General features: G+C 41.9%; 1 protein-coding gene across 13 annotated transcripts in view; it reads right to left on the bottom strand.

Annotated features, from left to right (window-relative positions):
- Window positions 1-22,445, bottom strand: part of IL36G (interleukin 36 gamma) — a 114,250-nt gene that overhangs the window by 73,313 nt on the left and 18,492 nt on the right. The window lies entirely within an intron of this gene.

Raw genomic sequence — 22,445 nt, 5'->3', positions numbered from 1 at the left:
TACCCCATGCCAGGGTAAATAACTCCTTAAGAGTTAGCCATGGCATTGACACTCAACAACCATCCTTCCAGGAATATTTTTCCTTTTCCCTGTTTGTATACCTGCACTATCCAATACAGCAGCCACTTGCCACATGTGGCTATTGAGCACCTGAAATGTAAAGTATAAAACACACACCAGGGGCGCCTGGGTGGCTCAGTTGTTGAGCATCTGCCTTCAGCTCAGGTCATGGTCCCGGGGTCCTGGGATCGAGCCCCGCATCGGGCTCCCTGCTCAGCGGGAAGGCTGCTTCTCCCTTTCCCACTCCCCCTGCTTGTGTTCCCTCTCTCGCTGTGTCTCTCTCTGTCAAATAAATAAATAAAATCTTTAAAAAAAATTTAAAAAATAAAAAATAAAACACACACCAAATCTCAAAGATGCAGTGCAGAATAAGAATGATAGCTCATTGAGAAGTTTTACATTGATTATGTGTTCAAATGATAATATTTGGGATGTATTGTGTTAAAATATATCAAAATTATTATTTCCCAAGGTCAGTGATTCAACAGAAAGACAAAAGGTTCTTAATACTAAGGTTTTGTTTAAGTCTATTTTTGCTTCTGGTACTTTTTTTTCCTTATGCTTTCATTTTGATGTGTTCCAGCGGCTATGAGGAATACCAGAAGTTAAATCTTGAGAAGGCAGCATGGTGGTGCAGAACTTTTAAAGATGCAGACCCTGGGGGCGCCTGGGCAGCTCAGTCCTAAAGCGTCTGCCTTCGGGCTCGGGTCATGATCCCGGGGTCCTGGGATCGAGCCCCGCGTCGGGCTCCCTGCTCCGCGGGAAGCCTGCTTCTCCTTCTCCCACGCCCCCTGCTTGTGTTCCCTCTCTCGCTGTGTCTCTCTCTGTCAAATAAATAAAATCTTTAAAAAAAAATGCAGACCATGGTTCAAATCCTGGCCCTACCACTCCCTATTTATAGGCACCTGGGCAAGTTACTTAACTCTGCTACACCTGCTTTTTACCCCTGCAGAGAGGAAAGGATAGTAATAGCTGATGTTTACTGATGTTGTAAGGATAAAATGAAATAATAAACACAAAGTGGCTGGTAGGCCCTTTTTATTTTATATAAAGCCCTGCCAGACTCCCTGACCACCCTCATCTCATTTTGAGTTCACTCCTTACACTGTATTTTTTTAAGATTTTATTTATTTATTGAGAGAGCGAGTGAGCACAAGTGGAGGGGAAGTGGCGAAGAGAGAGATAATCTCAAACCAACTCCCCACTGAGCATGGAGCCCAACACAGGGCTCAATCTCACAACCTGAGCTGAAATCCAAGAACTGCTGCTCAACCAACTGAGCCACCCAGGTGACCCCTTGAACTGTATTTAAAATTCACTCTGCAAAGGCAGTATGTGGAGAAATGTGACATGTAATAAATCTGTCAAAAAGTACAAAATTGTGGTTAGGGAAGGGAACTTCTACCTGGTTTGGGAAAGCACAGTAATTTGTTTTGGATGCCTCGGTTTCCCTATGTGTAAAAGAGGGAGAAGGTTACGTGGCAGTAACATTTGGAGACCCTAGGGGTGGGCCCAGATGTAGGCATAGGGGAGGTCTACAGGGTTAAACTGCCTGATCCACTGTAGACCTAACAGAGGGACATCACTGGGCTCTGATGGGGACTGAGTCCACAATGTGGTGGTCACTTTAACTTGGGTTTCTCTCATCGCTTTTCCTTCCTTTTCAGTTTCTGCAAAGACAGCCTCCAGCCCTTGGGCCCCCAGCGTGCAAACTACTGGCACCCCCACTTGTCACTCAGATGTTAAATCCATGGTTACTGCTATTGTCTGGTTCTCTTCAGAAGCAATAGTTTAGGGAGACCCCTACTGGGCACAGTGTAGCACATTGGGGAGAGCTGTATGTTAGTTACAGGCTAAGTGAAAAGGCTCATTGGAATAGAGTAGAACGTTTGTAACATTTTAAGGAGGATTTAATGACAAGTTACTGCCAGCTATGAAATGCATGCATCAAAAGAAATAATGCATGTGTAAGACTGCACATTGTGTAGAGTGGGCATTGTGGCTGGTGGCAGAGGTTAAGTCTGGACCCCAGCTTCCTTCAGGCTCTGGCCGAGTAGTTGAGGCAAATCACTCCATCTCTCAGATGCCCTTCCTCATCCTTAGGGATTGGATACCTGAGCTCCCTTCCAATACTGAAATCTTTTATTCCTGTCACTTCAGAAATACCTACTTTTTTGTAATTAAAACAATCAAATAATTCTTCTGTTTCCTAATGTTCAAAACTAGCTACAAAACTAGCCCCCCAAATACCTAAATAAATCAAATCAATAAAATATTTATTTGTATGTTTCGACTGCTGAAACTCTTATCTTAGAAACATACAAAAATAGCAAACCACAAGCCTCTGTTTGGATAAAGCAAGCCTTCCTGTCTAGCCGGGTAACTCATAATGGAGATGCTTTTCATCTTGCCAGTCGCAGCTGTCCAGGTGGGTCACCCTTGCACGGTAGTCACCCTTCTGATTTATGGTTTCCTGGATGTCTGGCATATTCCCACTGCAGCTCAGTCATGGAAGCAAAACCAAAAGATCCTTTGACCCCAAGAAACCATTGGAGGCAAAGGCTACAGCCCCAAGAATCTCAGACTCGGGCAATGGAAGAGCCCAGCCCTGAGACTTTTTCTCCAATAAACAAACAAGACGTTCTGGGGCTGGCTTTGTTCTGGATATAAACACTAATGGTTTTCTTAAATCTTCCTTTAGTCAGTGCTGCCCTTTCATGGCACCCCAACATCCATGGCCCCTACCTGGTGACTACTTGGGTCCCTACTTCCATTATTCTTACATTTCTGACTTGGAAATGTCACTTGTCTTTGTTAAGCGGCCTGTGTTAGGTAATTCTTGGTTTGCAAATGGGTGTGTGTGTGTCCTCTCTCCTTCAATAGGACACAAGTTCCCTGGGGTCCGACGGTGTACCTCCACTCCTCTCTATCCATGCCTTCCAGGCCCCGCTGCATCTGGCTGCACCTGGCGTACCTAGCATACCTGGTGCACCTAGCGTATCCACACGTGAGCTGCCTCAAGGAAGAGGCAATGATAGGAGGGGCTGCCCCTGGAAAGTGCTCTCTGCCAGGAGCCTACGGGCTTTGCCCTAGGCTGCAGGAATAAGCCCCAGCCCTGGGGTCTGGATCACATTTCTAGAACAGACAAGATGCAGAACAGGGTGGAGCTTCTCCCTTCAGCAGGGCATTAGGTGTTAGAATCCAGTCCCAACTCTGGTGACGCCCCAGTCACTTCCGCCTGCACCATCAGCACAGAGTCCTCACCCCTCTTGTTTGATTTGAATAAACTGAAAGTAACTAGCCCAGGCTCCTTCTGTCATCAGAAGGGGGTTTCTGTAAGATTAAACAGAGATACGTCAACGCAAATATCTAAAACGTAAGCCGTGAGTGAAGCCAGGTGTTTCTCTGGTCAGGCCAGGTGTTGGAGCCCCTTGGCAGGGCTCCTTCTTGAATGTCCACTCAGCAGCTCCTCCTCTGTGCCATGTCCCCCTCTGGGAACAAGGCTTGAAAATGGGAAAGGAGTCAGATGAAATGAAGGCCCCTCCCCTGTCCCAAGGGAAATGAATTTTGGCTAACTTTTTTTGGTTCGCTTTCTCTATTAGTTACTCAAATAGCCACTACTTTTTTTTTTAAGATTTTATTTATTTATTTGACAGAGAGAGAGTTAGTGAGAGCAGGAACACAAGCAGGGGGAGTGGGAGAGGGAGAAGCGGATTTCCCACTGAGCAAGGAGCCCGATGCGGGGCTTGATCCCAGGACCCTGGGATCATGACCTGAGCAGAAGGCAGATGCTTAAACGACTGAGCCACCCAGGCACCCCTAGCCACTACTTCTTGCCAGGGCCTGGGGCCTCCACTTGCTACAGGCAGAGAGAGGGTACAAGAGTCTTTCATTAGCTGGAGTATATCACAGGTGGGTAAAAGACCACAAGCCTGCCCTGAGACCCAGCCTCAGAAGAGCAGGCACCTGTCAAAATCCGTGGGCCAGAGGCAGGGTCTCAGGATAGATGGGCTCCAGAAAAGTCCTTTATCTTTATGTACTAAGTACAACCAGTTTTCCCACATGACAGAGCCAACTCAGCCTAGACATGGCCCTTGTGGTGAAAGGGGAAGTGATAGCATGCCTGCCTGTGCATGCTTGTGTGCCCGCATTCCCTCAAGAGTGTGTGGTAGCTCTGCAACACGCCTCTCCGACCAGCTCACCCTTTACCAACTGGGCTCAGATCCAGCTGCAAAGAAGATCCAGGCACTGGATGGGACACTGCCTAAGACCCTTAGCATCTGTGGTGGCCTGACTCACAGGTGGCCTCCATTCCTCTCTCATTTAATCAGTCATCAAGGGCTCTCTGGCTGGGAGTCCTCGAAAAAACAAATCCAACTGGGTAGCCACCAGCATGTTTGCCTGTCAGCCAATCCATCTGCTGCTGCTGCTGTCAGGTTTCCTCCTGACAGGACTCAGACTAGCCTTGTCTTGTCCAGTAGGGCAGCTGCAAAGATTTTACACCATGGAGATGGCTGAGGCCCAGTCATCTGCTGCTAGAGAGCCCAAAATGCATCAAGAAAGCAGAGAAGCATGGTAAGATTGCTATCACCCCTGAGTTTGTGGGTTTGTAGTACTGCATTTTCCCCCACCTCAGTCCTCACCACTGCCACCTGGACAACCACTCCCATCTTCACTGCCCAGCCCATCAGATGGGATTTCCTACACCCCATCACTTCCTGGCCTCCGGTTCCTGCCTTGCTCTCTTCCCCAGGACCTAGCCCAACAGCTCATAGGGGCATCCCATCCAGCTTGGCAAAAGGGCACATGGCCTAACGCTAAACCATTCCTCCCTAAACTCTGGATCTAGAAAACCCTAAGTGGACAAGCATCCTTCCTTCCTAAGAGCCTCAGAGGGCCTGGTTTCCTTTGCAGACCCTTCTAGGTAGTCCAGGATGATATTAAGTGGGCTCTTATAACTCCATGCCAGCATGCCCCTCACAGCTGACCACCACTGCAGGCTATTCTGAGCCCAACATGGGCACAGAAGCAAAAGGGACAAGTGGCTAATGAGCCCCATGAGAAATCTCCCAACTGTGTGTCTATCTTTGTGAGACTGCCAATGATTTTCTGAGACCCACCCTAACGTCAAGCCTCCGAAGCTATACACCCCACAAAACCATCAAAATAGAAAAAAAAATCACTGTTGATGGCAGTAATATTTGGGCCACAATATCTGTCCCTAAGCAGAGACAGAGCACTGTACTTTCTACAACGAACTCTTCTGCACTGATTGCTCACCCTAAGTTCACATACTTTTTAAAAACTAATAGGGGCGCCTGGGTGGCTCAGTCAGTTAAGCGTCTGCCTTCGGCTCAGGTCATGATCCCAGGGTCCTGGGATCGAGCCCACATCGGGCTCCCTGCTCCGCGAGAAGCCTGCTTCTCCCACTCCCACTCCCCCTGCTTGTGTTCCCTTTCCCACTGTGTCTCTCTCTGTCAAATAAATAAAATCTTTAAATAAAATAAAATAAAATAAAACTAATAAAAACTTCTAGGGGGATGCCTGGGTGGCTCAGTTGGTTAAATGTCTGTCTTCAGCTCAGGTCATGATGCCAGGGTCCTAGGATCGAGTCCCTCATCGGGCTCCTTGCTCAGCAGGAAGCCTGCTTCACCCTCTGCCTGCCACTCCCCCTGCTTGTGCACTCTCTCTCTCTCTCTCACAAATAAGTAAAATCTTAAAAAAAACAAACTTCTAGGAATTTCAATACTACAGTATCCAACTTATATATCCTAAAATCTCAGTAGCAGTAGAAAAATCCTTCATCAACTACGCTTTTATATATACATACATATGATAAGTATCATGATATATACGCCATATATGTGTGTATGTTTATATATATATATATATATAATATAGCCATGATACACTAGCCAATATGAATGAAACCAGACCAGGCATTTTCTCACTCACCCACCATGCGCTCAGCTCTGTGCTGTGAGGATACTAAAGCAGCATTAGGGCCCAGGGTCTGTCTCTAAAGAGTTCACTGAGCACACAGGGATGAAAAACATGCATATATACCACCACTGCCTGACCACTAGCAGGCCATTCCACCTCAGTTTCCACATGGGCACTTCCTGTTCTATCAGCTCCCCTCAGGTCTCTCCTCTTCCCACTCATGCCAATTCTATGCCCATTCATTCCACAGTTTCAGCACCAAGTGCTACATCTCTCATTTTTCATCTCTTTCCACAGCCTTTATCCATCCCACTTGGATCCATCTGCTATCCATCCAGGACCTCACTAGTTCTGATACGTGATGAAGATGAAGTAGGATGTTTTGCTTTCAGAAGGCCAGTCCAGACAAAGTGGCCACGTCCTGATTCCAGGGCCAAGAAGAAAAGATGGAGAAAGTAGAGACCCCAGATGGGCCAATGTATTATCATCATGAAAGGACCCTGGTTAAAGACACCCCAGACATACTTGGAGCAGCCCTGTCCATCAACAGCACCTATCTTTTGTACCTGAGTTTAATTGTGTCAGAACATTCTGAAAAAATAAGTTCTTAGGTTTAGAACCAACTGCCTTTTCACCTCAAAGCCCCACTGCACCCCTAGGCCAAACACACCACCACCCCATTATCCACAAATACTTGGAGGTTTACCAGCAAGAGCTCCTTAATATCATACAGGATTGCTGTGGGAATTAAAGGAGATGAGTGATCTAGGAATTCTTAGGCTTCCACAAGTATGAATACCCTACTAGTCCAAGGTTTCCTGGATGACTCAAGGTTCAAGGATTGGGTACCTTCTCTGAGAATAATTTCCCAGCTTGTCTCAGAGAAAAACTTAACATATGCTACATCATCTTTCCACCCCCACCTCCACCTGGGAGATCCTTGGACCTACTGAACAGTTACCTTATCTAACTGTTTAAATTCTTCACGTACAGCTGTTTCAAGGAAAGTAAAACTTTAAGAAACTTTTTTAAAACTTTTTAAAAGCTACAACCAAGCAGGTGCCAGGGGTAGCTCCCATTATTCTATTCTGTAGTCCCCAAGCTGGCCCTCAGAATGTAACCGAATCAGTTAGAGCCATTTTATAGGGAACTAAGTGAAAAGCCACAGTTGGAAACCCAGACCCAGTGTGAATCACCTCAACTCACTGCTAATGTCATCTTTTGATATAATCTGGAGTTGTGGAAATGCCAATCTTTTCACAGAACTTCTCTCCAGGCTGGGAGAATTTCAAATGTTTCTTAAGCATGCTCTCACTAGAGCCTCACTTACACTCCCATACATCAGGCCCCTTTGTCATTTAGAAATGTTGGAAACTTCCAGGACTAGAATAACTCAGTGGCCCACTCTGAACCTCAAAGGCTATCAGATAAGACGAAGCCCCAGAAAGACAAATATAGAAGAGCGAGAGTCAGGAGTTTGAAGAAGCTGCCGGAATCCTGGGTAGCAACTATCTATAAGCATTCTCTTCCTCAAATCAGGCTTGGGGTAAGATAATAATATCTTGCCAAGGAACATGATTTTTAAAAAATTTTTTTGAAAGATTTTATTTATATATTTGAAAGAGAGAGACTGCACGTGCATGCACAAGCCGGGGCGGGGGAGCGGGTTTATAAAATGGGCTAACAGAGATGGCCTCCCTCAACTCTCTTCACCCTGCTTTCCTAAATTAACAAAGCTCTTGTTGTAATTCCCAGAACCACACCTAAACTCACTTAAAAAAATTACAATCTAATAAAAAAATAAAACTAAAAAAGTAAATAAAATTATAGTCTGACTCTTGATGGATCCTTATGGCTGCATGGCTTACACCACATTCAATCTCATTACTATGCCCTCTTTGATCCTTCCTGGTCCTGCCCCAGGCCTTACTGGTGCTCCCAGCCCCCAAAGCCCTCAGCTATCTCTCAGTGGTCTTCATTCAGACCTGCCCTCTTGTGCTCTGTCAATGACTCTTAAAGGGGACAGGGCTTGTCGGTTTGTTTTTAATTTGGGTCTCAACCATATCCCAGTGGCATCTTAGGGAACAAATTACAAATATTTATCAAGCACTTATCAGGTGCTTAATACATGCTAGGCCCTATACAAAGTATCTTAAGTAGTTTATCACATTTACTCCTAACAACATATTCCATTTGGCTGAGTTTCTTATCTTCATTTCACAGAAAGACTTGTACCAGTCTTTGTGGGGTGCCATTTTCCAGGTATATCCATCCAATCAAGCTTGTTATTTCCTTACTGATGTGGGTCCACGTTGGCTATCAATTACTAAGAGATGTGAATTAAAATTTCCCACTGTGGCTATGGGGGGGGGGGGGTGGAACCCTCGCTGGGACAGCATGGTCTCAGGACCCTCAGGGTCACAGAAAGACCGGGGGTGCCTGAGTGTGACAGAGTTCCCAGGTATCAGAATGGGGAAGCTGGCTTCAAAGACAGAGCCAAGGAGCGGGCTCTCAGCTCGGGGTTGCCATAAACTGTGATCCACAGCACAGTCGGGCCACTGCTCCTCCAGCAGGGACCCAACAAGGGGCAGATCCAGGGAGACTCCCCTTCCTCCCATGGGAGGAGCGGTGCAGGAGTGCACTGCAGGGATCTGCTAGGTTTGGAGACTTCACACGGGTCGTGTGCCAGAGATAGAAACGCTTGATCACAGGCCCGGTGAGCACGGAGTGTGGCCAGAGACCGGGGAGACGGGAGTGATTGACTGCTTTTCTCTGGGGGCGCACTGAGGAGTGGGTCCCCGAGTTCTTGGCTCCTCTGGGACCAGAGATTGGGAGGCCCGCCATTTTCACTCTCGTCCTCCAAAGCTGTACCAAAAGCTTGCAGGGAACAAAGGCTCCCGAGAGCAAACCCAAGCAGATTACTTAGCCTGGCCTGGCAAGGGCGGGGCACTTCCAGCTCCAGCAAAGACATTTGTGAATCACGGCAACAAGCCCCTCCCCCAGAAGATCAGCAAGAACAGCCAGCCAAGACCAAGTTTACCGATCAATGAGACCAGCAGAACTCCAGCACTAGGGGAATACAGCCCATAGTATTCATGGCTTTTCTTCCCCTTGATTCTTTAGTCTTTCAAAGTTAATTTTTTTAATTTTCTTTTTTTCTTTTTATATATTTTTTTAATTTTTCTTTTTCCATTTTTCAACCAACATCTTATCAATCCATTTTAAAAAATCTTTTTTATTTTTCATTTTTAGAGTCATATTCTATCCCTTCATAGTAGTTAACCTTATTTTTGGTGTATATATAAGTTGTTCTCTCTTTAAAATTTTGGGATACAGTCCCTTCCAACAGACCAAAATATACCCTAAATCTCTAGTGTATGGCTTTCTTCTAGTCTCCTGCCTGATCAAATTCTCTCCTTTTTGTTTTTTTTTTTTTAATTTCTCTTCTTTCTTTTTTCAACCAACTTCTTATCAATTCCTTTTATAAAATCTTTTATAATTTTCATCTTTACAGTCATATTCCATCCCTTCATCGTATTTACCCTTATTTTTGTACATATATAAGTTTTTCTTTCTTTAAAATTTTGGGAGGCAGTTTCTTCTAACAGACCAAATACGCACAAAATCTAGTATGTGGCACTGATCTATTCACCAGCCTGATCATATTTCATCATATTCTTTTTTTATCTTTTCCTTTTTCTTTCTTTTTTTCCCTTTTTTCTTTCTTTCCCTTTCTTTTTCCCCAGTTTCAGGTCTCTTCTGATTTGTTTAATGTATATTTTTCCGGGGTTGTTCTTACCCTGTTAGCATTTTGCTCTCTCGTTCATCTATTCTCCTCTGGACAAAACAAGATGGAAAAAATCACCTCAAAAAAAAGAACAAGAGGTAGTACAAACTGCCAGGGACCTAATCAATACAGACATTAGTAAGATGTCAGAACTAGAGTTCAGAAAGATGATTATAAAGATACTAGCTGGGCTTGAAAAAAGCATGGAGATCAATTAAAAATGGACGCTCTAACTGCTAGGATAAATTAGGCAGAAAAGAGAATCAGTGATATAGAAGACCAAATGATGGAGAATAAAGAGGCTGAGAAAAAGAACGATAAACAACTACTGGATCACGAGGACAGAATTCAAGAGATAAGTGATACGATAAGATGAAACAATATTAGAATGATTGGGATCCCAGAAGAAGAAGAAAGGGAGAGAGGGGCAGAAGGTATAGTGGAGCAAATTATAGCAGAGAACTTCCCCAATCTGGGGAAGGAAACAGGCATCAAAATCCAGGAGGCACAGAGAACCCCTCTCAAAATCAATAAAAATAGGTCAACACCCTGACATCTTATAGTAAAACTTACAAGTCTCAGAGACAAAGAGAAAATCCTGAAAGCAGCTCGGGACAAGAGGTGTGTAACCTATAATGGTAGAAACATTAGATTGGCAACAGACTTAGTCAGAGAGACCTGGAAGGTCAGAAAGGACTGGCATGATATATTCAGAGCACTAAATGAGAAAAATATGCAGCCCAAGAATACTATATCAGCTAGGCTGTCATTGAAAATAGAAGGAGAGATAAAAAGCTTCCAGGACAAACAAAAACTAAAGAAATGTGCAAACATGAAACCAGCCCTACAAGAAATATTGAAAGGGGTCCTCTAAGCAAAGAAAGAGCCTAAAAGTAACACAGACCAGAAAGGAACAGAGACAATACACAGTAACAGTCACCTTACAGGCAATACAATGGCACTAAATTCATACCTTTCAATAGTTACCCTGAATGTAAATGGGCTCAATGCCCCAATCAAAAGACACAGGCTATCAGATTGGATAAAAAAAAATAAGACCCATCGATCTGCTGTCTGCAAGAGACTCATTTTAGACCCAAAGACACCTTCAGATTGAAAATGAGGGGGTGGAAAACCACTTACCATGCTAATGGGCACCAAAAGAAAGCTGGGGTGGCAATCCTTATATCAGACAAATTAGATTTTAAACCAAAGATTGTAATAAGAGATGAGGAAGGACACTATATCCTACTTAAGGGTCTATCCAACAAGAAGATCTAACAATTGTAAATATCTATGCCCCTAACATGGGAGCAGCCAATTATATAAGGCAATTAATAACAAAAGCAAAGAAACACATCGACAACAATACAATAATAGTAGGCAACTTTAACACCCCCCTCACTGAAATGGAAAAATCATCTAAGCAAAAGATCAACAAGGAAATAAAGACTTTAAATGACCAAATGGACTTCACAGACATATTCAGAACATTCCATCCCAAAGCAACAGAATACACATTCTCCTCTAGTGCCCATGGAACATTCTCCAGAATAGATCACATCCTAGGTCACAAATCAGGTCTCAACCAGTACCAAAAGATTGGGATCATTCCCTGCATATTTTCCCACCACGATGCTTTGAAACTAGAATTCAATCACAAGAAGAAAGTCGGAAAGAACTCAAATACATGGAGGCTAAAGAGCATCCTACTAAAGAATGAATGGGTCAACTAGGAAATTAAAGAAGAATTAAAAAAATTCATGGAAACCAATGAAAATGAAAACACAACTGTTCAAAATATTTGGGATGCAGCAAATGTGGTCCTAAGAGGAAAGTATATAGCAAGACACACCTTTCTCAAGAAACAAGAAAGGTCTCAAATACACAACCTAACCTACACCTAAAGGACCTGGCAAGAGAACAACAAATAAAGCCTAAACCCTGCAAGAGAAGAGAAATAATAAAGATCAGAGCAGCAATCAATGAAATAGAAACCAAAAGAACAGTAGAACAGATCAATGAAACTAGGAGCTGGTTCTTTGAACGAATTAATAAGATTGATAAACCCCTGGCCAGACTTATCAAAAAGAAAAGAGAAATGACCCAAATCAACAAAATCATGAATGAAAGAGGAGAGATCACAACCAACACCAAAGAAATAGAAACAATTATAAGAACATATTATGAGCAACTATATGCCAGCAAATTAGATAATCTGGAAGAAATGGATGCATTCCTAGAGACGTATAAACTACCAAAACTGAACCAGGAAGAAATAGAAAACCTGAATAGACCTATAACCACTAAAGAAATTGAAGCAGTCATCAAAAATCTCCCAACAAACAAGAGCCCAGGGCCAGATGGCTTCCCAGGGGCTACCAAACATTTAAAGAAGAATTAATACCTATTCTCCTGAAACTGTTCCAAAAAATAGAAATGGAAGGAAAACTTCCAAACTCATTTTATGAGGGCACCATTACCTTGATCCCAAAACCAGACAAAGACCCCATCAAAAAGGAGAATTACAGACCAATATCCTTGATGAACATGGATGCAAAAATTCTCACCAAAATACTAGCCGAAAGGATCCAACAGTACATTAAAAGGATTATTCACCATGACCAAGTGGGATTTATTCCTGGGTTACAAGGTTGGTTCAACATCTGCAAATCAATCAATGTGATACAATACATTAATAAAAGAAAGAACAAGAACCATATGATCCTCTCAAAAGATGCAGAAAAAGCATTTGACAAAGTACAGCATCCTTTCTTGATCAAAACTCTTCAGAGTATAGGGATAGAGGCTACATACCTCAATATCCTATAAGCCATCTATGAAAAACCCACACCTAATATCATTCTCAATGGGGAAAAACTGAGAGGCTTTCCCCCTAAGGTCAGGAACATGGCAGGATGTCCACTATCACCACTGCTATTCAACATAGTACTAGAAGTCCCAGCCATAGCAATCAGACAACAAAAAGAAAACAAAGGCATCCGATTCAGCAAAGAAGAAGTCAAACTCTCACTCTTTGCAGATGATATGATACTTTATGTGGAAAACCCAAAAGACTCCACCCCAAAACTGCTAGAACTCATACAGGAATTCAGTAAAGTGGAAGGATATAATATCAATGCACAGAAATCAGTGGCGTTCCTATACACCACCACCAAGACAGAAAAAAAGAGAAATCAAGGAGTCGATCCCATTTACAATTGCACCCAAAACCATAAGATACCTAGGAATAAATCTAACCAAAAAGGCAAAGAATCTGTACTCAGAAAACTATAAAATACTCATGAAAGAAATTGAGGCAGACACAAAGAAATGGAAAAATGTTCCATGCTCATGGATTGGAAGAAAAAACATTGTGAAGAAGTCAATGCTACTAGAGCAATCTACACATTCAAAGCAATCCCCATCAAAATACCATCCACTTTTTTCAAAGAAATGGAACAAATAATCCTAAAATTTGTATGGAACCAGAAGAGACCCCGAATAGCCAGAGGAATGTTGAAAAAGAAAAGCAAAGCTGGAGACATCACAATTCCAGACTTCAAGCTCTATTACAAAGCTGTCATCATCAAGACAGTATGGTACTGGCACAAAAACAGACACATAGATCAATGGAAAAGAATCGAGAGCCCAGAAGTGGACCCTCAACTCTATGGTCAACTAATCTTCGACAAAGCAGGAAAGAATGTCCAATGGAAAAAAGACAGTCTCTTCAACAAATGGTGTTGGGAAAATTGGACAGCCACATGCAGAAGAATGAAACTGGACCATTTCCTTACACCACACACAAAAATAGACTCCAAATGTTTGAAAGACCTAAATGTGAGACAGGAGTCCATCAAAATCCTAAAGGAGAACACAGGCAGCAACCTCTTCCACCTCAGCCACAGCAACTTCTTCCTAGAAACATTGCTAAAGGCAAGGGAAGCAAGGGCAAAAATGAACTATTGGGACTTCATCAAGATAAAAAGCTTTTGCACAGCAAAGGAAACAGTCAACAAAACCAAAAGACAACCAACAGAATGGGAGAAGATATTTGCAAATGACATATCAGATAAAGGGCTGGTATCCAAAATCTATAAAGAACTTATCAAAATCAACAGCCAAAGAACAAATAATCCAATCAAGAAATGGGCAGAAGACATGAACAGACATTTTTCCAAAGAAGACTTCCAAATGACCAAAAGACACATGAAAAAGTACTCAACATTGCTTGGCATCAGGGAAATCCACATCAAAACCTCAATGAGATTCCACCTCACACCCGTCAGAATGGCTAAAATTAACAAGTCAGGAAACGACAGATGTTGGTGAAGATGTGGAGAAAGGGGAACACTCCTACACTGTTGGTGGGAATGCAAACTGGTGCAGCCATTCTGGAAAACAGTTTGGAGATTCCTCAAAAAGTTGAAAATAAGAGCTACTGTACATACCAGCAATTGCACTACTGGGTATTTACCCCAAGGACACAAATGTTGTGAACTGAAGGGGTATGTGCACCCCAATGTTTATAGCAGCAATGTCCACAATAGCCAAACTATGGAAAGAGCCAAGATGTCCATCAACAGACGAATGGATAAAGAAGATGTGATATATATATATATATATGTATATATATATATATATATATACATATATATACACACACACACACACATATACATACAATGGAATATTATGCAGCCATCAAAAGAACGAACTCTTGCCATTTGCAACGACGTGGATAGAACTAGAGGGTACTATGCTAAGCAAAATAAGTCAATCAGAGAAAGACATGTATCATATGATCTCACTGATATGAGGAGTTCTTAATCTCAGGAAACAAACTGAGGGTTGCTGGAGTGGTGGGGGGTGGGAGTGATGGGGTGGTTGGGCGATAGACATTGGGGAGGATATGTGCTATGGTGAGTGCTGTGAATTGTGTAAGACTGATGAATCAGACCTGTACCTCTGAAACAAATAATACATTATATTTAAAAGAAAGAAAGAAGATAGTAGGAAGGGAAAAATGAAGGGGGGGAATCGGACAGGGAGATGAACCATGAGAGACTGTGGACTCTGAGAAACAAACTGAGGGTTCTGGGGGAGGGATGGGTTAGCCTAGTGATGGGTATTAAAGAGGGCATGTATTGAATGGAGCACTGGGTGTTATACGCAAACGATGAATCATGGAACACTAAATCAAAAACTAATGATGTAATGTATGGTGATTAACATAACATAATAAAATAAGTAAATAAAATACTTGGGGGAAAAAATAAAATAAAATTTCCCACTGTTTTGGTGGCTTTGTCAATGGCTCCTTGTGGATCTGTCATTTTTTACTTTAGTATTTTTGTATATTATTAGTGCATATATTTTTAAATTTTATATCTTTGTGGGGTTTTTTAATCAATATGAGTGAACCTACTTATCTCTAGTAATGCTATTTGTCTTAATGCTTATTTCTTTTGTTATGAATCAACAGCTTTATCCTGTTTAATACTAGTCTAACATATATTCTTTTCACCATTTTGTTTTCAGACTTTTTATACCTTTATTTTGTATATGTATGTTACTATGTATCTTCATGTGTTTGTGGTAAAACGTAGCTCTATTTTCTTTAATCCAGTCTGATAATCTTTGCCTTTTAACTAATAAGTTTAGCTCATTTACTTTGATGGTGATTTCTCATATATTTTAATTCCTTCTACCATCTTATTTTGTGCAGTTTGTCCATTTTTTCTGTTTCTTGTTTTTTTCTTAGATGGTTTGAGTTGCTTCATTTTGTTTTTATTATGCCATTAATGTTTTGTTTACTGGTTTGAGAATTATAGATTTTATCTCTATTATTTTGATGCTCACCTCCAAGAACATTTTTTTTAGATTTTATTTATTTATTTATTTAAAAAAGAGAAAGTGGGGGGAGGGGGAGAGGGAGAGAGAGAATCCCAAGCAGACCCCACACTCAGCACAGAGCCCATCACAAGGCTTGATTCCATGACCCCAGGATCATGACATGAACCGAAATTAAGAGACGGACATTTAACTGACTGAGCCACCCAGGCACTCCTCGCCTCCAAGAACTTTCAACATCACATCTAATTTAACAAAATCAAAAATTTCTCAATATTTTCCCTCTCCTCTAGGAAATAAAAAAAAGAACCACAGAATGCTTTAACCCTAATCTCTCCCCTCTCCAAACCTACTGTTGCCCAGAATTACAGTTCCCCCACAAATTAGATATATTATTATCATTTTAAACAGTTAATATTTGTTTAGCTTTATCTAAACCTTGACCATTTTCATGGCCCACCATCCCTTCTTACATCCCAGGCCTTCCCAGTTGGGTCATTTTCCCCACCCTGTAGTACTGCCCTTGGAAGCTGCTTTAATAAAGTTCTCTTGGTATGAATCCTCTCATCACTAACAACTTTGCATGGGTTCTTACTCTTATACGATAGTTTTACTGGGTACACAACCCTAAGTTGATAGCATTTACTCACAATACTATGAAAATACCACTGCACTGTTTTCTGGCTTTACTATCACTGTTGAAGAGTCTGCCATCATTCTAATTGTTGTTCCTCTGTAACAAACCAACTCTTGGCCAACTCTAGTGTTCACCCGCAGCTGCAGAATAAGTTTCCCATTGCATCTGGCATCAAACTGTTTCTTTTATCAGTTCAGTCATGTTTTTAAAAATATTTTATTTAAAACTAGTTTATCCAGCTTTTTCAGACATCTTTCACTGGGAGATATTACTCTATATAACTAGTCATCCATATTGCTAGAAATGAAAATCCTTTTTATTTTTTAATCCACCTTAACTGGCTGGCTCTTTGTTCCAACACTCCATTAAAACTACTTTTATGAAGGTCTCCTAATTGTCAAATCCAATGGACTCAATCCTTGGTTTGCCTGACTTCTGCAGCATTGGGCACCGTTGGCCATTTCCACTTCGTTTTTCCTTTGGCTTCTGTGTTGCCTGGTTTTTCTTCTAGCCTCTGGCTCCTCAGTCTCCTTTACTGACAATTCTTGTACTACCTGCCCTCAGATGGTGGTTGTCCTGGACATATTCCTTTTGAACCCCCAGATCCTCCAACACCCTTTTCCATCCAGCTCTGGTCCCTAGGAGGCTGACCTATATGGGACTACATCCACTGGGCTCCCCTGCTGTCTGGATTTCAGTCAGGTTTAGCCAAAAGGAGAAACTGAGAGGAAGTCAGAAGCAGAGAGGTGAGAGATGAGAGCATTTATTCCCCTAGCTCCTCACCCAGCTCCTTCAGGGTGGCCCTCTCCATTCAGCTACTCTAAGTTCTGGGAAATTCAATGACCACTTCCAACTGTGCATCAACAGTCAAATTGTTATTATTTCCTCATCCCAGACAGACATATTCAACCACCATCTGGAGAAATTTACCTATAAATCCCAAAGGCATGCCAAATTCATGTATCCAAACTTTAATGCAATAACTCCTCCTACATCACTCTGCCCAAAGCAAACAAAGTCGATAATCCCCCTGGCTTCCAGGTAGTGTTAGATAATGCCACTTTAGTGGGTCAACCTATAAATCTCAGAGTTATCCTCAACTTTTGTTTCCTGAATTCCCACTCCTATCCAATTGGTCACTAAGTCTATTCTGATTTCACTGTGGAAAAATCTCAATTCTGTCTCTTCTACTCTCCCCTTACCCTTGTTGCCTTATTTCAGGGCATCATCACTTCCCCCAGACTTTCTGTCTCCCTGCTTTGAGCCTGGCCCAGTTCCAGCCCTTTCTACGCCATAGTGGGAAAATGAACTTGCTGAAATGCAAAACTGACTGTATCACTCAGATCTCCTTCGCCTAGTATACAAGGCCCTTCTTAATCTGGTCCCTGCCTACTACCTAGTCTCATCTCTCATCACTTCCTGCAGAGACCCTACCTCAAGTCCTTTTGCCTGATACTCCCCACCCCTCTCATGTACTATTCCTCCTTTAAGACTCAGTACCAGGGGTGCCTGGGTGGCTCAGTCATTAAGCATCTGCCTTCGGCTCACATCATGATCCAGGGTCCTTACCGTAGCAGATGCTCAGGAATGTGCTCTCCCATGCTCCCAAACTCAATCAACCAATCTTCCTCTTGATCTCTTGAACATCAGAGCATTTGTAACATTAAATATTTTTATTAAATATTTTTGTCTGTCTTCCCCAAAACCTGTTAGCCTCTTAAGATCAGAGACCAATTCTTATTCAGCTTCATTTTTCCAGTGCTTATCATAGTGCCCTTCACGTAGTGGGATCAATAAATGTACACCCCTTTTCCTTGAGGTCCATTTTCCCAATCTTCTGTGTTGTAGATCAACCAGATCATGCATAGCTCAGCATCTACTTTTGAATCCTTACTCCTCTCATCCCCTCCTGTCTATATCTGAGCAGCCAGTTAGGACAGAGGTAGATGTCAGTACTGTCCATCTATAAACCAGTTCAAATTATTTCTCAGGTCTACTCTTTCAGATGAGTGGCTCAGTACTTCTCAGCATTATACAAGTCAACATTTTTTTGAGAATCCAGACTATTTCACAACAAAACTACGTATAACTTTGAAATAAGTCAAACCATTAAGGGGAACAGCCAACTCTCCCACAAATTATAAATCTTCAGGCTATCAAACCAACAACCCATCTAAAACAAATAAAGATTCTTTTAAAATGTAAATTGATGTTGTTAACTCTTGTTTTAGTCAGTTCACAGTCATGGTCAGTCAGAACAGTCTCCTGATGGATATGTGATTTCCAACAAAGTAAATAAAACAGATTGTCTTGCCCCAACCATTTTCTTAGTAAACTATACTTTACTAACCTGATTTATTTCTGGGCACAAGCTAAGTTTATATCCTGCTACAGAGAACAAAAAAATAAGCATTTATCTACACAGGGATATAGTTTCACTGTCACAACCTAAGATAGGCCTTACGAAACAAATGACCATGTTGTTTAAGTATTGCCAGAAATAATAACTTACAAATAACTTTTCTAAAAACCAAAGCCATCATTATGAGAATATCCCAAACATTTGATCAGACTTCACAACTAAGTTAAACCACCAATTTAAATAAATATTAAAGAAATGCAAAACAATTCAAAAACTGCATGATAGAAATTCTCTGAATACTGGCTTCCCTGTCAAGAGTCTGCATCAACAACATTCCTGTCCTCAGTTCCCTATACGGGAGGATAAATCCATATCTGGGTAAACAAAGCAATCATAAGACACCAACAATAACTTCATGGTAAAATACACCTAAGTGTGACAAGTGTCACATTTTTCCATTTCTAAAAATGGAACGTTTTGTTTTTGCACCTCCCCATGCTCTTTTTCAGCAGCCAGGGAGAGGGTTTCATGCACTTCTACAAGGCATAGCCCTGCCTTTGATATGGTTCCCCATCCCTGGTTATGTTAGAACAGAATGCAATGATCCAGGAGCCAATTAGATGTGAAACATAACCATTTAAATAAAATTTCATTTAAATCAATAACCATTTATTAAGCACTCATTGTGCTCTGAGGGACAAGAAAATAACAAGGAAATGATCTAAACCTCCAGGAACAGCTGGAATCTAGAAAAGAGGAATGGACGTGAAATAGTGTGGCACAGGACAGATATGATAAATAACAGAATAGAAATGGAAAAAAAAGATAATCTAGGCATATAGGAGAGGGAGAGAGAGAGAATAACCCCTATTGGGCATTGCCCTGGAGTAGATTGCCTTAACAGGTACTAAGGTGGGAATTCAATAAGAGAATATGTAGAGCATTCTTGCATTCTCTCTCTTGATCCCCACTGCCACCCTGCCTTAACTCTCCCCGTAAAAGCCAGTCACTGCTCTATTCTGGGAATGAAGAGAGAAACAAAGAGAGAGAGAATCCAGAATCCTTGCTCACTTATGGCTAGGCTGGAGATTTGGGAAGACAACAGTGCCCATAGGAACCCCTGAAAAGCCATACCCTTGGCACCTGGTCACCACCTGTCTCCCCTGGCAGATTCCCCACTTCTCTCTTTCTTTGCAGTCTTTTTCAGTGCTAACTGGCCTGCTAACTCTTCCTGAGAATGTCTTCCCTCCCCCACCCCCTTGAATCATGACGTTCTTTCCACCTGACCTGCCTTTCTCTCTCGATCAGCACATATTTATGTCTCACCCAAGCATCAAGGTCTGGCTCAAAGGTCATCGGCTTTTGAAAAATACAAATAAATAAATTAAGTAAGTAAGTAAGTAAGTAAGTAAGTAAGTAAATAAATGCTACAAATTATTAAGAACACACTTCCTTCTGGGAACACATTTATCTCCTCTAACTCTCACAACCACCATGGCAGGTAGGTGTTAACTACACCCATTTACAGGTAAAGAAGCAGGTTCAAAGAGTATATATAAGAGCACACAGCTAGTCAGTGAGAAGGCTGAAATTCAAGCACAGGTGTGCTGAGTCCAGATCCTATTCCCTTGACCACAGAATTATTTTACCTCCAAATCCAGCTGCTATCAGCCCTGACCCCACACTAGGATCACCTGATGCCGAGGCCATGGCTCAGACCAATCACAAAGAATCTCTGGGGTGGAGCCCTCTACATTTTAATGCTCCCAAGGGAACTCCAATGTAGACCCAGGATTGAGAACCACTATCTTACTTTATCTCCTTCACCTTTTCAAAGGTACCTCTTGCTCCCTCTGAATTCCCACACCACTCTGTTTCTACCTTTAATCATTCAATCATTCATTCACTCACTGATCCCTTACTGGGTACTAGTCACTACACAGAGCTCTGGGGATCAGCATGAAACAAGACCATACCTCCTGTCCTTATGCAGCTACTCTTAAATGTAATAAAGGCACAAATGTGAAAAGGCAAAACTTTAAAACTTGTAGAAAAAAATATAGTAGAATATCTTTGTAATTTGGGGCAGGGAGAGATTTCTTAAGTAAGACACCAAAGGCATAAACCATAAATGGGAAACTGATCAATCTGATACCATTTTAAATATTAAACATTTTTTCACTAAAAGATACCATTAAAAAGTGGAAAGGCAAGTCACAACCCGGGATATAAAATTTGCAATATAAAATTTATCACAAAAGATTGGTATTCAGAATATATAAAGAACTCCTACAAATAAACAAGAAAAAAATCCAGCAGGAAAAAGTATATGCATTTCATAGAAGAGTAAATACAAATGGCTAAGAAACATTTGAAAAGATGCTCTACCTCATTAAAAATTAGAGAAATAGAAATTAAAATATAGTAAGATACCATTTTACACCAAATGGATTGTCAAAATTTTAAAAGTTTGGCTACATCAAGTGTTGCCAAGAATGTAGAGTGATGGGGATGTGAGATACTGCTAATGGGTGTGTAAATTAGTACTGCAAACAATTGCAATACAATGTAATAAGTATATAATAGGTGGAGCAGGAAGTGACTAGGACATATGGCAGGTGGAGCAGAAAGGGCCCATGAAGGCTGAGATGTAAGGATGAATAACAGTTACTCGGCCAAAGAAAGGGAGGGGTGTTGTGGGTAGAAGGAGGGTGAGCATGATACATTCAAGGCCAAAAAGGGGAGTGTGCAAGGGCCAGGTCAAGAGGCCCAGAAACTGTGTCTAGAAGACTGGATTCTAAGAGCCATGGGAAACTACTGAAGGGTCTTCAGCAAGGACATAATACTCATTCCTTCATTCAACAAAAAGTCACTAGCACTTGCCATTGGACAGGCCCCACATAGGCTCTGGCTCTACATGAATGATTGCATCTGTTCTAGAAATATTACTCTAGATGTAGGGTGGAGAACAGGTTGGAGGGTCACACAACTAGAAGCAGGGAGACTACTGAGGAAGTGAGCTGGAGGTTGTCATCTGGACTGGGGAGCAACAGAAGCAGAGGGTGTAAATGCACAGAGACATGAGGTACTTGGAAAGTAAAAGGAACTAAGCATGGTGGTTCATTAGACATGAGGTTAGAGTGGTGAATAAGGTGAAAGGTTCAAGGTGATGCCCTAGGTATCTGGATGGATGGTGCGACTTTCATGGGCAGATATCAAAAAGGAGGGCAAGAAGTGGAGTAGTTTGGCATAGTTAAGGGACAGACAGAAGAAGACTAGAGAGGAGACTGGGAAAGGAATCGCTGAAGGAAAAGATGGGTGGTATTGAAGAAACTGGGGCAAGAGGGGGTAGTTTAAGAAGAAAATGATCAATAGTGTGAAATGCCGCAGAGAAGTCAAGTTTTTTTGTTGTTTTTTGTTAAAAGGCTAAAAATGATCATTGACTATGGGGACAAGGATGGCCTTCATGAAAGAAGTTACAATCAAGTGGAGGGAGGAAGCAAAAGCGTTGAGGGCTGAGGAGTGGGAGGGAAAACAAGAGAAGGCACTTTTTTAAGAGAAACAAAGCAGTTTTGTTTTGTTTTGATTTAGATAAGCAAGACATGAGAGGGTTTGGTAAGAAGGAGCCAGTAGAGAGTAAAAGGTCAAAGATGAGGGGAGAGATACCAAGAGCAAGGTCCTTGAGAAGATGGGTATTCCATTTCAACCCTTACTGGGTATACTTCAATTCAATTCTAGCAATAACTATCCAGAGTTAGCGCAGACCCCACAAGTTAAAGGGCGTGGTCCCCAATAGGACT

The sequence above is a fragment of the Eumetopias jubatus genome, unplaced genomic scaffold (assembly GCF_037043125.1).
Source record: "Eumetopias jubatus isolate StellerSeaLion01/CBP00866 unplaced genomic scaffold, mEumJub1_p1.0 scaffold_9, whole genome shotgun sequence".
In the NCBI taxonomy this organism is placed as follows: domain Eukaryota; kingdom Metazoa; phylum Chordata; class Mammalia; order Carnivora; family Otariidae; genus Eumetopias; species Eumetopias jubatus.
Note: the sequence above shows the minus strand (reverse complement) of the source record. Positions and strands in the feature narration are given on the sequence as shown.